This window comes from Centruroides vittatus, unplaced genomic scaffold, assembly GCF_030686945.1.
Source record: "Centruroides vittatus isolate TY-2023 unplaced genomic scaffold, ASM3068694v2 contig_817, whole genome shotgun sequence".
NCBI classification, from domain to species: Eukaryota; Metazoa; Arthropoda; class Arachnida; order Scorpiones; family Buthidae; genus Centruroides; species Centruroides vittatus.
Genome location: NW_027122532.1, coordinates 2,003,293 through 2,021,458, shown reverse-complemented (window position 1 = coordinate 2,021,458; position 18,166 = coordinate 2,003,293). Strand labels below are relative to the sequence as shown.

Genomic DNA, 18,166 nt, shown 5'->3' with positions numbered 1-18,166 from the left:
TAGCTTACACAAGTATTTTCTACAATACTTTGAAACAAATATCTGAATTACGGTCAAAATTAGGGCAGAATGTATTGATATATATATTTTTTATTTTTTATTTTATATAACCTCCTTTATTAAATAAATCATTCGTAATCGGAATATATAACACGCCTGCTTTCAAAATTAGAACAGATGCGTATTGTTTCTCGTGTTCAAATACAATGTAGTTTCTACTACACTGTATCTGAGATTTTTAATTAAATTTGATACGATCAGAATAAAAAGGCCAACTGTAGAAATCTGTATCGAGTTATCAGGGGCAGATTACCCAATACAGGCACTAGGGCCTCGTCGTCTCGAGGGGCCTCAAAAATTACGTAGCAAAAGTATGCCTGTAAACGTTTTTCACCCGCGAACAGTGACATAATTCACGTATTGACGATTTTATGGTCTTTTTAATATTAAAAAAACACTTTTACATAAAGGGCCTTATAACGAAATTGCTCCTAGGGCCTAAAAGAAACAACCCGCTACTGCGAGTTATTTTATACGAATTTAATTAATAAATATTTAATGATTATATTTTTCAAGGATGTCTTGTCGATTATATTTCTACGATGTTATTTTTGTTTTATTATCTAACACGTGCGTATAATTGGTATAAAAGTTTTCCACATGAGAATTTTCTCAATATCTGTATGTGTATATATATATATAATTAGATCTTCGATTCAATTTCCGGGTGCTAAGTTATGATTTTATTTTCTCTTAGTTTTTTAATATTGTATAAAAATAATTATTATAATAAACATTCATCAGTAATAATTTATTAATTGCAAAAAAAGATGGTATTTTACCACTTACGTTAATTTGTTGTTGTTGTTTTTTTTTTTAATTTATACTTTAGAATTCAAATTAGAATGGTTTAAATACTCATTTGAATTCTAATAGCATAAATAAAAGAAAACAAATTAATCAAATGCAAGTGGTGAATAATAAGCTTATAAAATACAAATATAATAAACCAATTGACATACCCGTTTCATTTCAAACGAAGTATAGGATGCTTCTAAGTGACAAGCTAAGCCAATGATACAGTTTGTTTTATACTGAAGCTATTGCACCCAATGTAGTGTTTTCTACATAAAGGTAGAAATTTCATTACTCGTTAAACAAGTAAAAAAAATGGAGTTTTACTCATTCAAAAATAAATGATTTACTTCATTGAAATATATATTTATATGAAATGTAAGAAACTCGTTGAAATATATTCAATGAGAATGAGGAAAATATTTTTACTTTTGAATTACTTCAAACGAGTAATTTCTATTTTTGAATGTAATACGAAGAAAACACGAAAAATTCTAATTTAAAAATAAAGAAAAGAATGTATGTGCATTAAAATTCCAACACGGAAACGAAACACTCGCAGATACTAAAAGGTATATAATTACCTTTTTCCGGTACAGTACATTGAAGCAAGTTCCCCCATTTTCGTCTGGGTTGCCCTTTTCCTAAACCCCCAAAGGGCACTCAAATTTGATGATCAACAAACAACGGAAATTCGCGACTTCTACAAATATTAAAAAAAATCTAATGAATGATATTTGTCCATTGTCCCATGCAACTATTTTTATACAGTTATTTATTCGTCGTGTGTTGACCGAAACCACATCCCTTGCTTTTGAAGGCCAAGTTAGCCTCCGAGCGCAACCAGTGTTACCTTGTGGGAGCGCTGATCCGACGTTGAATCATAGACTCTAACGCTTATTGCATAATGTACGATGCCCGTTTTATAGTCTGTGGGCGCCGCTGAGTATAATCATGTAAACTGAAAAAGTTAGAGCCGAAATGCACGTTTATTTCTTAATTTAAAGTACATACGTAAATGTATATGACGCGAGATCAAGTATTGCGTGTAAAATAGCTCATACAAACTGGAAATTTTAAAATATGGACTATTTTATGACGGTCGATGGTCGAGTGGGTTAAGGTGGTAACTCACCGCTCTGGGGGATCCGAGATCAAATCAGGTAGGGCCGAAAAACCCAAGGTCTGGCCCGGTTTCTCACCTCCCGACAGGCCTATTGTGAGCCTGGCCGAAGCCATAATAAGGCCCACTTAATACAGGGCGAAGAGTGCTGTAGATTTAAAAAAAAAAAAAACACTATTTTAAAAATGATGTAATAAATATAATTTATATAGACAGTTGCAGAGCTGTAACGCTGAACTATGGCTTTGTGTGAGAATTTTTAATTTCTAACAGAGCTACGAAATTAAAAAATTATATAAATTTAAAAAATAACCTTAGTTATCAGTTTTGTATGAAAACAAATTAATTCTCCTAACAGTTCTAATTGAGTAGAGCTTTGATAGAAGTAACTAACGTAACGGAAATGAATCTGCTGAACAATGAATTAAGAATGCGTTTCTTTATTTCGCGATTGTCACTCTTGTTCCGGCTCGTGTTATTTAACGTTACTTTTCAAGAGAAGAGAATAAGGAAACGTTTTCGTAAACTGTCATGGCGGCGGTTATTATTGACTGATAGTTTACACATACTATTACTTATTTTCTCAGTTATTTCCTGACTAACTACTACTGATATTATAATACAGTCAATGCAGACAGATCCATTCGCGGAGGCAGCCATTTTTTCACAAAGCTCGTGAACTCTCGTCTCTGCCACATGAATATTGGAAAGGTCTACTGATGGAAACGTGTTATGGTATTCATAAATAATATATACTGTACTTCACTTATTGCCTGAATGCGCCTTCTTTGATGTTAAATTCGTATGTATACTGTATATATTTCATGTATTAAACCATTCATATAAGACAAAAGCAAATTTGCATACTAAGTAAAATAGATGTGCTTAATTAAATCTTCGCTAAATATATCATACTGCAAGACGCAGGCATTTTCAACGTTTTTCAAAGTTGACCGATATTTTGTTTTAATAATCGAAGCCCTGGACTATAGCAAATATATTCCGTTCTCAATCGTTATTTTATTGTAACAATACATCGAAATTTAAAGGTAAAAATAAATTTACTGGTTTAAACTGAGAACATCCGATAGGGAAACATGTAATACTACAAGTCAGTATATATACACGTATATATTAATTTTGATTTAGATCTGTTATATTTTTGTACAGTGCGGATTAACCGTTGTTTGGAGTGGAAATCCATTGTTGTAAGACATTTCCAATTATATGTAAAATTAAAAAAATAATTAATACATAAATCACGGTATTTGGCCCTTACGGAAGCTCCTGTATATTTACGCAATTTCTTTTTATAAACTTGGTACATACTACTTACACATATAAAATACTTTTGTAAGTTTGCTGACCATTACGTAATTTGATATAAATACAGATTGTAAGTGTAATTTTCAACTTAACCTTGAACGGGCACCTGAAAGCTAAGAATGTTTTCGTAAAGTCAAAGGAGTTAAATCTCTTATTTAAATACACTTTATTACTGGTTTAATGAATGTCTGTATTTTTTTAATTTTTATATTATATATAGGATAATGAATTCGAAAAAATTTAAACGAGACTACAAGCTTTGAAGAAACATATTGCATATGATTTTTTTTGAAGAATCGAAATTGTCGTAACAATGCAAAGCATTATATTTATTTTTATTTTATAATAAGTTGGAAAAGTATCATGACTGTTGATTCACCCTCTAACAATAACTGCATACGATGTACAGTACAATAAAACAATTGAGAAAGATTACAATTACCATACGCACCGGTACATAGTACAAAAAATAATATGTGAATTATAACATTACAGTTACTAATGTGTGACTATTATCACGATTATTTTGAATTTGTTTTCTTATTTCTCTAATATTACAAATTAAATATTTATCTTCACAGACAAACAATTAGAAATGCCCGTTTGTCTGTGAAGATATTTGCTTACTTACTCCGAACTGAATACAGATATCCCTAGTATAACACGGTAGTTACGTTCCGAAAAAGTGCCGTGTTATGAGAATTCGTGCTATATGAACAAAGGAATAATGCAAAAGATAGGGTTACGTTTCAGAAGTATACTATTCTTTTTCGTAACTAAGAGAAATATGTTTATTAAAGCATTCAATAATTAACTAACAATCACAATAAAAAATACTACTGCATGTAAAGTTAAGTAATATCTAAAGGAAATTTTATTTATTTATTTATACTCTTTCCACACTATGGCATTAATAAGGCCTTTTTAAATCATGCTCATCATAGATTTAGATCGCCCACGTGTTGCATTGCCGTATACAAACAAACAAAAAACTATTAAACACTGGATATGAACAATATTTCAAACTTGTGAGTCTCAAGGTACGAGAGGATACATTTGCGAAGAAAAGTAAATTAACTGCTTCTAATAAATTTGGTATTCCATTATATATCTATCTAATCCGTGAACTAACATTACCAATTTTGTGTCGTTCAAAGGTTCTATCTTCATACAAGGTCTATATAGATCTGGACACGATCCCGTGATCCTAGCGGTAGCGGCTATTTTGGGTCTCATCGATAGAGTATACCCTACACGAGGTTTCTGTGTGAGTCATTCTGTGATATTTAAGTGCTCAAAAATGAAAGAATGGGTTATTTGTGGCATCAAATTGTAAAAGTAAATCTTCGGATGTTAGCTTATTTACATTTCCTGCAGATAAGCAAAGAAAAGCAAGATGGGTACAGAATTTCAGACGGGATAAATGACAGCGTACTGAACATTCTAAAGTGGGTACAATTACAGATGTGAATTAACTGTTGAGACCTTAACAGAGCCGCAAAGTATGTCAATAGGAGCAAAAAAGTCAAAGGAACCATACCTCTATATGTGATTCTTTGCGAGATAAGCCCGCGAAATCAGCCGCACGGAATTGGGAGTCGCGACGCGCACCGCTAAGACTATTGCGTTTAACTATTTAGCTCGCTATATGTCGGCGATTATGCCGGTTTTGAGAAGTCCATTTGATGTTCGTAGAGTACTAGATAATATAATTTTGGGGGGTGTGAAGGATCGCTCCCTTCCAAACGACTACACGCGGATCGTCGGTTAGAGCAAACGATAGCAAGCCTGGACCGATGCAGAGCACGGAGAATAGGCGGAAGTATGGTTCAAGGTAAATACTGTTTTTAGTCAGTAGAAGTTAATGCATTTATTTGTTACAGGCACTGATCGCCGTGCCTATAACTTAACTTGCTTGCAAGCTTGATGTCCGCAAGCAAGATGACGGCCGGATGGCCGAGCGGTCAAGGTGGCAGCCCACCGCTCTGTTGGACTCGGGATCAAATCCGGACAGGTCGATAAATCCCCAGCAATTTTTCTGGGGGTGGTCTGTCCGGATATGTCGGCCCCCGGCCGCCCCACTGTGGGCCTGGCCGAACCCATAATGTGCCTACAGTTTTAAAAAATATCGGCCACAGGGTCGCATGTCGGACTTTTCTTTATTCTTTACCGATAAATATCGTTAGCTTCTCTGATCACAGTGCTAGATTTTCCGTTAAACATGCGATAGACTTAGCGGTACACGCAGCGTTACTCCGTATAATGCTTGGAAGTAGACTGTAAGCTGATTTCGGGAGGGGGCAATATCTCGAGAAGTGTCACATATAGAGGTATAGTTCCTTTGACATTATTGCACCACTCTAGGCACAATAATAGTTAGTTGTAATAATTAGGTTTATCACTAATGCAACTACTAATTTGATTAGTTTCAATCAAGACAGCAAATAAGGATGTTCTTTATTTTAAACCATTTTGATCGACTTACATAATATTATGATTTCATAATCATCCGAAATTATTATTAGACAGGAATCTCACTGTTTTATGTACTGTTTGTTCAATGTCGTATAAAACTAGCTTCTCCCACATGTTCGTTCAAAACCTGCACTATTCGAAAGGCCACAAAATGGCGGCTCCAAAAGTAAGGTAACGTTCGTGTCCAGACCTATTTATACAGACCTTGTCTCCGTAACAATAGGATGACACCTTAACCGCCCGACCATCAATTTTATACTATCAAATCGAATTCGATTAGATGGAGTGAGTCATCCATCCATAACAAAGTAGATGAAACAAACACAGGAAACATTTCAAATATTTCATTAACAAAATAATTTCAAAGTGATGTATTTCGATGTAGATGTACACTTTTCTACCATTAAATTTGAAATATTTCTTAAAAATTAAATTACATAAAATGGCATTTTTCTTGTGTTTGAAGATTTTTTTTAACTCTTTCTGCCGTGTGGGCACTAAGAAGGCCTCTTTTAGTAGGCCCATTATGGGTTCGGCCAGGTCCACAATGGGGCGACCGGGTGGTGAGGGACGGGGCCCAACATATCCGAACGGACCACCCCTCGAAAAATTGTGTTTGAAGATTAATATGCTCCAAGTCTATTTAAAGATGGCTGCAATATATATATATATATATATATATATTTAAACAGATGAAACTTGCAAATACAACATTGAAGCAATACGTGTAATAATAAATTAATATGTTAAAAATTTATTTAATTATGTTAAATTTATAATTTTTTCACTCCTCCTATCCATGAAATTTGTATTTACGCGCGACTCGAATGTCTACTTCTAAAATTTATTTATAATATTCATTGCATTTCACTTTGATTATAATTGAAAAATATTGGAATAAATTACGTTTTAAATTTTAAAATATCAAGAATATTTTTAACTATAAAAAAGTGAAATTTTATTTTTCATCCATAAATGGCAGCGCGGTAACTCCTTGCTTAGTAATGTTTAAATATAAATACGTAATTAACTCCCGATAAAATTTATTATTTAAATTTAAGAGAATAAATATACTAATGGACAATTTTATATTAGATAAAGACCACTATTATGCAAATTATTTTACAGCAGTTAATGCGTTATTTTTAACAAATCGGCGATAAGGATTTTAAAAAATTGACATTGTTGCATAAGTTTGAACTTATTTTAATAAACTTGCAAATTATTTTTTTAATAACATAATTTTAAGCTAGATTCTAGAATTAAACGTGTATTATTAGAAAAAAAATACACAGCATTATAGTTAATTTCTGACCTAATTTTATGGTTGACGTGTTGGAACCACGCCTGCGTGTTTCGGCCTACCGGAAATTCATTATTAATATTTCAAATGCCTTCAAACACGGCAGTCATTCACCCTTTTGCGTTTTTTCCAGCTTAATACCTGTTTAAGACAGTAAAAGTATAGTAATTTATCGGTAATATTTTACGATTATCGCAAATTACTTTAATTTTTTTTTTTTTTTTTTGCATCTGAAACAGGTTATTAGAGGAAGGTTGAACGACCGCCATATTTAAAGGCGGTTGAGATTTTCGCCTTTTAATGTTAATTTCGTTCAGAAATTTCAGAATAATTGAAAAATATTTAAGTAGTTTGGATTTAAGTTCATTGCTTAATACAACATGGATCATTTGAGCAGGGGCGAATCCTGACCAAAATTTTTTGGCAAGCCGAAAGTTGTAATAGGAATATGGGGCCTATCTCTAGTATTATACCAGGGATCACCAAACTACGGCCCGCGGGTCCGAACCGGTCCGCAAGGTCATTTCATCCGGCCGGCCGCCGCACTGTGCCACAAATGAGCTGAAATATAATTATTTGTATGGAAATATCACAGAGTGTAGACGAACTTACTATTTAGAAAAAATTAAAGCAAGTGTAAGTAAAAATGCTAGAAGTGGTCCAATCTGATTTTTGCATCTGACAATAACATAATTTTTAGGAAAATCAGTGAAATAAAAGATTCGGCGACTTTGGATATTAGAGCGCTTTTTGTATAAGTACAGTACATGCAATGAAGTTTCTAAGAAAAGCGATTACGAGCTCGCAGCGATCGTATTTGTGTATTGGTAAATAAATACGTGTTTTTTTTTGTGTGTGTGTGTATTCAGTATACTGTATTGAACAAAATAGTTACGCTGCCCGCGTTCGCAATTCTCTGTTATCTGGTCCGCAGTGAAAAAATTTTGGTGACCCCTGCATTAACCAATAGACAGAAACGTTATTTGGTGTGAATAAAATAACGTATGGCGACAACTTTCGCAACTCGCAACTTAGATTTGAAACCACGTAATACGTGTATGGTCTTGGTACCGCGAGCTTTCGATACAATCTGGCCGTGTTAAGTGCTTCGAATGACGTCATGCGAGCGCATTTGTTTGCCGCGGCAAAACCTCCACACGAGCGAGCGATCGAGTTCCGCAAGCGTGGCACCGACTTAAAACGACTAGCCGCTAGCTGCCAATGTAAAAGCAAACACAAATGATAAAAGAGTTTACGCGTTAGAATAAATTATCATCGACACATTTGTTCTCGTACGAAACGTATATTGACAGTCAAAACTTTCTCTTAAGCACGCGGCGCATGCTAAGCGAGCCCAGAGAATTCGCCCCTGCATTTGAGCTAGATTCAAATCATTCTTCTCGATTTATACAAGACGGCGGATATCGATTTGGGCATAGAAACAGCACGAGGCTGTTTTATATTCAAAAAATAAAAATAAGAAAACGATTATATCAATTTATATAATTTCACAATAAAATGGAAATTTTAATTAACGTAATTTTATTTTTGAATTTAATTTATTGTATCTATTAAATTTTCCTTTTCCTTGGAGAATGACACGTGTATTATTAAGATATTTAAATTCCGCACGAAAGCTTTCTTCCAAACAATTTATTCGAAAGTTACATTTTCTTATTGCCAATTTCACTTTATATTGGTATTATTTATATGAGCATTCGTCTAAAATTTATATTTTGCAATCGTTTGTACGGTTTAGTATTGATATCAATGGCGAAAACACTGTTCTTAATGAAAAAAAATGAGCGCCGGTGACAAAATTAACCAATCATCTCTGCCGATTGTTAAGGTCTGAAGAGACGACTGATAGAACGTCTTTAATTTTACCGCCAGTTTGTAGTGGCCTTTATTATTATTTTATCTATTTTTTAAAAATTTTTGAGTATTTTCATACTACGTACAGCCGGATGGCCGAGCGATTACGGTGGCCTCGGGATCAAATCTGGACGGGTCGAAAAAGCTACAGAAATTTTTTAGATGGTCGGTCCGGATACGTTGCGCCACCGTGGGCCCGGCCGAGACAATAACGGACTCGCTTAAAGAGGTCCTCTTAGTGCCACGGGGCGAGAATATTTTAAAAACTAACGGCGCTAAGAAGGCCTTTTTTCAAACCGTAATAAATTCGGCCAGAATGTGAATGATGATTGTTCTGATCGATCCATCTGTCTAAACTTTTCGGGATCCAATACGGGTTCGAATTTGATCCTTAAAGCGGCAAGCTGACATTATAATCTCGGCCGCCATTTAAGATTGTTGCTTTTCTAGTTTTTGTCACTCGACATTTCTTCGAGACTTTTTATATATAATTTATCTTAAAAAATCTCGAATAACGACAACTAGGAGATTAAGCATCTAGAATATAATTTTAAATAAAGCGCTTAAAACATGCTTATGCCATTTAACATTATGCAACCATTATCGAGTGAAACACTATTTAACGTGTAAATGTAATGCTGCGGCGTCTTTAGTACTTTATATATAAACATATGTTTATAAGATACAGCGTTTAACGATTCTAAATTATTTTAACCTTTAAAGTACTTTGATATTGCGTGTCTATAAATGCTAATTCTATAATTTAAGCCTTGAAATACTTTAATTAATCGATTATAAATCCAGATTTTCAACAGGAATCAATCTTATTTTATTACAGGTTTATAGATATATTATAAAGGATTTCGAATTTTCAAACTAATTACTAAAATAAATTATTTTACTTTCTTAAGCTAATGAAATTCGTGATAGTTTACCTTATAGTTAATTCTATAGGAATGCAGGAGGTTGGATTTAGACTTGTTTTGGCTCGTAAGAGGTCCTTACTATCTATCAAATAAGAATAAATTTAAAGGCACGAGGGCACGAACTGCAACTTTAGCTAATGATTAAATCTGGACATGGTCAAGAACAATGTTGAACCCACCAGTAGTCGAATGATAAAACCGCTGGTAGTCGTTCGTGAGTCGAACCTCGCGATTTCTTACGGATTTTTGGATGTCTGACACCTAAATAGGAGCCAGTTTCCCGTAACCAACGGCTAACGTGTGAAATTTTTGGGGTTTTCTTCCTGTTTAACACTTAAATAGCGGTCAGTTTCCCATAGAGTTCTCCCGGGAGGTACTCCTCGGCGTATCACCCATGTTGCATTTCCTTATCCCATCGATCTAATCCAAGAATAACGTTTATGAAATGTTCTATAACTAAGTATTAAATTAGTTTTTTAAAACAGTTTTTAAATTATAAAAAAGGGAATTTATATATAATAATTTAGATAATATCTTTACATCAACTGCATAACCACAAAAAAGTTACGGTCATTAGAAACTGGATCAAGGTATTTATAAAATTGAAAGCCTTGAGAAAATTTTTATTACAAAAAAAAAGAGAAAAAAAATCAATAATTACGATGGAATAATTTAGATATATAATAATGAGAAAGCAAACATATTTGCAATAATTAAACCAAATAAAGTAGATTAACATAATATGAAGGCAAACCAAACAGGTTATATATCCATTTGATATAAAAAAATTTCAGTGAAATTACCATATAAATCTGATAAAAATCGTTTAAAATGTAGAGTAACCATTTTTAGATGAATGGAATGGCAAACTTTACTCTAAAGATCGGTTTACACGGATGGATGGTCTAAGAGTAACTATTCCGAAAGATCCGGGATCGAATTTATAGCGACCGAGCCTTTACGAGGCGCTCCTCTTCATCTTACCACCATTACGAATACAGGCCTTCCCAGTTCCCGGGGGAGTCAAAAATATAAAACAACAAACGGTAATTATAAAAGGCCAAAGCAAAACGGCGTTAAAAATAAAGACAATTAGCACCGACGACTACGGTCTCTTCTGGCAAAGATGATTGGTTAAACTTGTCAACGGCGCTTATTTTTGCATTAAGTATAACGTTTGCACCATTGAAAACTATAGAAATCAATACTAAACCATATAAACAATTGCATAAATAGGCATTTTAAACGAATGTTCTTATATTGAAATCATTAATAATACGAATAAAAAAAAAAAAAAAAGCGAAAAGAAAATGTAACTTTCAAATAAATTCTTTTTGAAAAAAGCTTTCGTGCGGAATTTCAAGATCTTATCAATGCCACGTTTCGCATGATTCATAAAATCTGTGTCATTCTCTAAGGAAAAAAAGAAATTTAGTGGATAAAATAAACTAAATTCAAAAATAAAATTACAAAAAAAAGATGGAGAAATCAGGTACTGAAGAACTTTCGCGGAAGAATGGAAGATAATTCACTAACGAATTGTAATAAATGTAATCAAAGTTTCATACGAATTTTTTGTTAAAACGTTAGAGAAATTATTTTTAAATCGTCCAAATTTAGGATCCTTGAATTAAGTAAAAAAAAAGTGAGTAGGTGAATTTTCAGGATTTATTCCAGAACGACTTGTTCTATTATTGCGGTCAGTAGTGGATTAAGACCTATGGCTGAGTGGATAAAACCACTAAACACTGGTAGTTGATCGCGTGTTCGCACCTGGCCAACGTTTGTAACACCTAAATATGGATACTTTCCCATAAAAAGTCGGCTTCCTCCTCGGAAGATCGCCCAGGTTGCCGTATATAAATAAACCGAACCGAGTTGTTCGGGGGCCCTACAAGGCCCCTCTACATAATTTTACGACACGGTAATAATAACGTCTAATTGTAGCTAAATAATTGTTGATAAACTATCGTGTATAATTGCGACAGTAAAATTGTTTTGTTTTCCAATTTCGGTGGTCCCCGATACCCGAGACCTCTTGGCACGTGAGTCGTATAGACATATATCTGTCTGCAGCTACGATGAACTCGGTATCTATTATTACGTCACCTAAATTAAAAATTTCAACAATAAAAATCCTACCTACGTTGCGACACTAGTCGGGCGTTTGACTCGGTTATACCTACCTTCTAAGTAACCATTTTGACGTTTACCCCGCTGTTTCGGCTCGATGTTTTCATTAAGTTCTTGCAAAATTAATAATTTAATCGCCTCCCTCGAGTCTTTTAAACTCGAAATTAACTTAAGCGAGATGGCGTCAATATGTTATTTGAAATCATGTTCGATTATTGCGAGCTCGGCAGCTGCGCCACTTCTTGAAAATGTGAGTGCTGTAAGGTTCGTCTTACATTCAAGGAGTTAGGTCATTTACCTTGTACTGAGGTGGCACGAATAAAATTGCATTTCCTAAATTCCCTGTACGCATCGATTTCCCTAACAGTTATTATTTTATAAATACTTTAATGGGTTACTCTCTCCGTCTTCCTCTATACCAAATCGGGATTTATCTTGTTTGTCCCTACTTAATTTTAGTTTCTCTTTGCCTCTGTTAGTGCTATCACTGCATCTTTAAATACAGAGATTATTTATTTATTTATTTTGATTTTATAAATTTTCTATTCTAATTTTTAAACGTATACAGGCCTATGTATTTTTAATGTGGATTTTACAATATGTACAATTGTAGCTATTATTTTGTTTGTTGTTATCTAATTGTTACTTTAATGCTTTTTTCATGGGGCATATTTTATGTTTGGGCATCAATCTCGTGCTATATAACATTACTTATTACACGTGTAAATAAATAAAATGTAACTTTTCGGTTTTGTGCCAACTTGACGAGAGAGTGAGAGAGAACATCTTTTCTTGTACGAGAAAAGATTTGTGCATAAAAATAATTACACAAGCATAAATTAAAGTGAAGTTTAAATTAAATAATAAATTTATCAGATAAAAAAAAATATATTTTTAAAAATAAAATGAAAAAATTGTACTATTTTTCTTATTTTCTGTATAGATGGAAATATACAGAAAAGTAACATTTTCACTATCACATTACACGCAATAATAATTCTTTAATTCTTCCTAATATACAGGTACTGTACCTCCTACAAACCTCATATAATAGGCCCAATACAGATATTATATACCCAACAAATGTTTACGATCTTTTAAGATTGTATTTATTATTATTATTATTAATTTAATTTTTAACTCGAAAGTTGCGCCTCTCTACAGAAAACGTACACCATAAGTTTAAGAGGAGGTATATCTATTTAACGGATTACAAGGGAAATATTTAATATATGCAGAAGTACTGTACGAGTACAATATATTTTGGAAATATCAGAACTTCCTCCAAATTAGAATCTTATCCAGTAAGACAGCAATTGGGAGGCATCTCACACCTCTCCCGTAACTAAGATGTGTTTTCCATGTATAGAGGAGACTATAGAGGAGGTGCCTCTCACACCAGTCCCTTAAGCAAGATGCGTTTCCCATGTATCTAGGACTACAGAGGAGGTGCACCTCTTGGTTTTTCACTAGATAAATTTCTAATTTGAAAAGAGGATGAGGTTTATAAGTTCACTTTCACAGGAAATATAGGAATAAAAACAAATTAAGAATTCGGTGAAGAGAGATTATAAATATTTTAAAGTTTTTAAATATATAAATAACAGCTTTCAGAATGTAAATTCCAAAGTATAAATTTACGTACAGCAAGAAGGAAACCATTAAAATGACACCCAACTACTGTACTGACAAACTAGCCAAAATACTTAGAAAGACATAACATGTTTATATTAACTATTGCAAGGTTATTGTTATGAAAGCCCAAGGATAGTAATATATCATTCTATTTTAAACTTAGAATTATTTTAATGATTAGAATGATTTACTGAATATTTTCAGCATTTATCTATTGATTTTAACAATACCTTGCAGGAAAAAAAAAAAAAAAAAAAAAATCATTTCTTTTACTAAGAATACGATTTTACTCAAAGATTTCCTTCGCAGTTTCTACATAAATTTCAAAACAATGCACATTAGTTAAATATAGAATTAACCTGTATATTTTATATTATATATTTGTAGATATATTATTAAAGAGCACACCCCTATAAAAATTATTGTAGTAATAATACATTTAATTATGAAAAATATAAGCCTTTAACTTTATATAATTATCATCATTTACAGTTTCATTGCGTATTTTCTACTTTACACTACTTTACTTGTACTTGTACTTGGTCACAAGGTCTATTATTATTGTCGTATTATTGTCGTATTGTCGAAATAAATTGAGTTTTAGCATAATAAATTCTTACGTCACAATGAGATTGGCGTGTTTAGAATATAAATCCACTACTGACATTATTTTGACTTCATAATTTAATTTTAAACGTCAACAACGCCTAGATTATATTTTGACAATGACAATACGAGTATTGTTTATTGGGATTCGACATTTTTGGAGTCGAAATTTTGATGATACACTCAATAATTATTGAGTACCAAGTGCATCAAACACATCGAAGCAAGCTAGTGAAGCTACACTTAATTAATGGGCATCAACTGTATTAAACACACACAACCAAAGTGGGACAATTAGACACAATTATCGGCATGGAGGGAGATTGCTGCAACATCGACGAGGAAAATTATTGAATTTTCGGTCGAGATGGAAACACTTCTTATAGATATATGAATATTAAAGCTTCCGGGATCAGCGATCATAATCTTTTCCCTCCCGACTTTTATATTGCATCTTCAACGAGTTCCATCTCCGCGCCACGATTATCTGGTGTGCACTTACACTAACTTGTAAGACAGGCAAGACATACAATTACTGGGTGTATTATATATACTAAATTAAGAATCAGAGTAAACATTATATGCTATTAGCAAGCCCAGATTTACACATCAGCTACAATTCAAGCCTCGCCCGAGCAAAAACCGTCACCAATCCTTCCGTGACAGAGCCCGTATTCAATATTTTCTACACTAAGAATTAAGGCGACTTGAAATTCATGAAATTTGTAATTTTATATTTATTATATTATAAATTACAATAAAACGAGTCACATGCTAGTTATTTTATAATAGATTTCAATTTATTACTTTATTTTTTGAAGATTTATTTCCTTTTATCCTTAAAAACAGGGAAAAATTTCCTCTTTTTACTACTTTTAAAGCAAACTTCCGCACAAAAGAAAAATTAAGGAATAAAAGAAAATAATTATAGTTAAGTTTCCAGTTATTATTAGCCTATTCAACGACAATTTTAAGCCTAAACTTTCTTCCAAGGCCCCCTAAAAAAGCTTCAACCACATTATAATTGCTGCTGCTCAATCTTGATTCTCGATCTTTTTATAATATAAAACCTCGTGTGATACGTACAGTACTTTAAAGGTCTTATTAACGTGCCCGATAATATACAAGGTTTGAGATTTCTATCTGGTAATAGGTACTGTACGTAGGCCCATGGACTGATTTAGACACTGACCATAACATATAAGAGGCCCTTTACCTTCAACAAAAATAGTAATTATTTTTAAAATCAGTATCCTCGTAGTGTGAGACTAAGTGGTAACTTGTTCAGCTTGCGTGTATATCACGCTCTATACGTACTACACAGTTTTGTTATGCGAGACCCTAGGGCCTCCGTGGACTTGGATAAAACAACTAAACACTGGTAGTTTTGTCGCAGGTTCTCGCCTGACCGCGTGAAGTTTTCCGGAATTTCTTCGTGTGTCTAACACCTAAATAGGGATCAGTTTCCCCCCATAGAAACTCCTCCCGTAAGGTTCCCCTTTCTGGAAGATCGTACAGTACATATGTTGCCATATTCCTTCAGTCCAGTCCCTAGAGCCTCCTCGCGCGACCTAAAATCGCTATTATTGTTTAAACTTCGAGGAACTTTTATTTGAAAGCATTTAAGGCTAACTACAGATACACAATTCAATAATACAATTATTTTTATTTGTTTGTTGTATTCGTGTGTATATATATATATATATATATATATATACTGTATTTTAAACAATTGATAGGAGTAGCGTATTTATAAAAATTAAACGACATATTTAATTTTAGGTACAGTACAAGTAAAAGTACTGTACTTGGTCACAAGATATTATTTTCACAAGGTCATTAATGATCACGAGTGTTGCTTAGACAAAATAATGTGTACAGAATTTTCCTGTAATTCTATCATTTGAAGTTTTTCTTAAAGATTTAATTCATTTATTTTAAAAACTTTTAATATTTAATAGATAACACTTGAAAAAGCTACTTTATGTACAGTATCTGAATTATAGACGTATACACTGAGCTTAGTTGCAATTCTACAAGTTAATTACTTTAATGCACACAACTAGAGGGTACCAAAATGTTCCAACAGTGTTTCACGTTAGGTTTACATCTTATGGTTGCATTACAGGACCTGTTAGAAGCTTTCAATGAACTCTAAGATAGGTGTTAGAATGCAATTAGGGCGTATTTAGTGTTTAATTATGAGTACTCTAACAGAAGCCCCCACATCTAATAATGCCATTACAAACATTTTATATTTAATTAAATGAACTCTTGACGATTTTTCGTGTTTAATAGGGAAAATAGAAATTTCAATTTTAATTAAAAGACCCATAATCATTCTTTCGTGCTAGTACTATAATAACCTACGTACTTCACTATTCTATAAGGCATAAAAGACATTTGCCTAGAGCCCAAATGAATTTTAGTTTATTTGCCGCCCTCACTTTTATATAGTCTGGCAGCCCGTGGAGACAGCACGGATCCCCTCTAACCACGTTTCCTCCACACACCATAGCGATATGTCTTTTCAAAAAGCAAAGAAATTCAATTTAAAAAGGGGCTCTAGGGCCCCATTGCTGCAGCAACGTCTCCCCTGTTGTCTGGGATGTATCCAGGCAATTCAAACATCACACGTATTATAAGCTTTTGCATATAGATCTAAATAACATTATAAAATAGTAATTTACTAGTAGTATTTATTAGGTATGTCTTCTAAAGTGTCTTGCTCAATTGTCTATTCTCTAAATTACGACCCACGGCTATACAGCTACACCTGAAATTTATCTAAAATGTAATCTATCCGTTGGTATTAGTAAATTCATTCACGTTACCCTTATTTCGCCAGAATCTTTTGATACAAATGGATGAGAGAGTTCCATTCTGAGGAACTCCCCTCACAAATGCCAGCTTTTAAAAAAGCCCTTGTTAATTTTCTCAATTTATTTAAACGACAGTTCGGGATACGATGCCATTTCACGTTTACTATTCTATCAGTATCGACAATTGGCTTATGTAAAAACTTAGGAGTGCAAATGAGCTCCTCAACGTTCAATGCAAAGTTCTAAATATTTTCTGTTATTAGTGATTCTTTCACGGTTGGAATCATCCACCCGATTATTTCTAATTTATTGAGTAAATTCACTCCGTAATGTACCTAGTGTACAAGACCTAGGAAGCTTCCTGAGTTTACCAGTCATTAACATCTGAATTTCAAAAATTCTTTGAGAGAGGGAAACACGACCATTTATTTCCAGAATCCTAATCCTTCCTCTCCAAGGGTTGGTGGTCACGGGACTGAAAATTTATTTAACAGTTCATCAAGTTCTACATCAAGAACGAACCTTTCAGCACCAGAATCATTTAACACCACATTATTTTGCCCTTTTATTACCGAAAGACACCTTTACAGAGAAACGTATCAATTTTCAGTCAGACTCAATTTGCACCTAGGAACAAAATGTTGGTTTCCATTCTGTTCCTCGACCACTTTAAATGTGGATTTCCGCGATTAGGGCATCTTGCAAGGTGGCTCGAGTCGTTACAAATGAAACAGCTTATTATTCGGTCGTTCTGGTCTTGTGCCACTCGAATGCTCTCACTTGTCAGTTAACTTGATGATTGACTCGTACAATGAGCTCACCGTGGTTTCTAAGCGGGACAACCCATCGTTTTTATCAATTTCGGCACATCACTTTTTCAAATCTCAACGGCTTCATTTAATGTCTTTAGTCCACTCCAGAAATTAGGGATGTAATCTTTTAAGTTAATGAACGAGGAAGGTCAAGTAGGAAAGACGTAGTTGGATTTGAGCTATATCGAGACTTTGTTCGCATAAAGTTGAAACAGAAGTGTCGGGCTGGGCCATGCCGAACAGTTTGGCGCTTGAGGATAACCTCATACCTGGCT

The 18,166-nt window shown here is 33.5% G+C and overlaps 1 protein-coding gene across 1 annotated transcript in view; it reads right to left on the bottom strand.

The window, feature by feature from the left end:
• The window catches only part of LOC136982264 (probable E3 ubiquitin-protein ligase RNF144A-A), a 61,528-nt gene that overhangs the window by 41,925 nt on the left and 1,437 nt on the right, over nt 1-18,166 (bottom strand). The window lies entirely within an intron of this gene.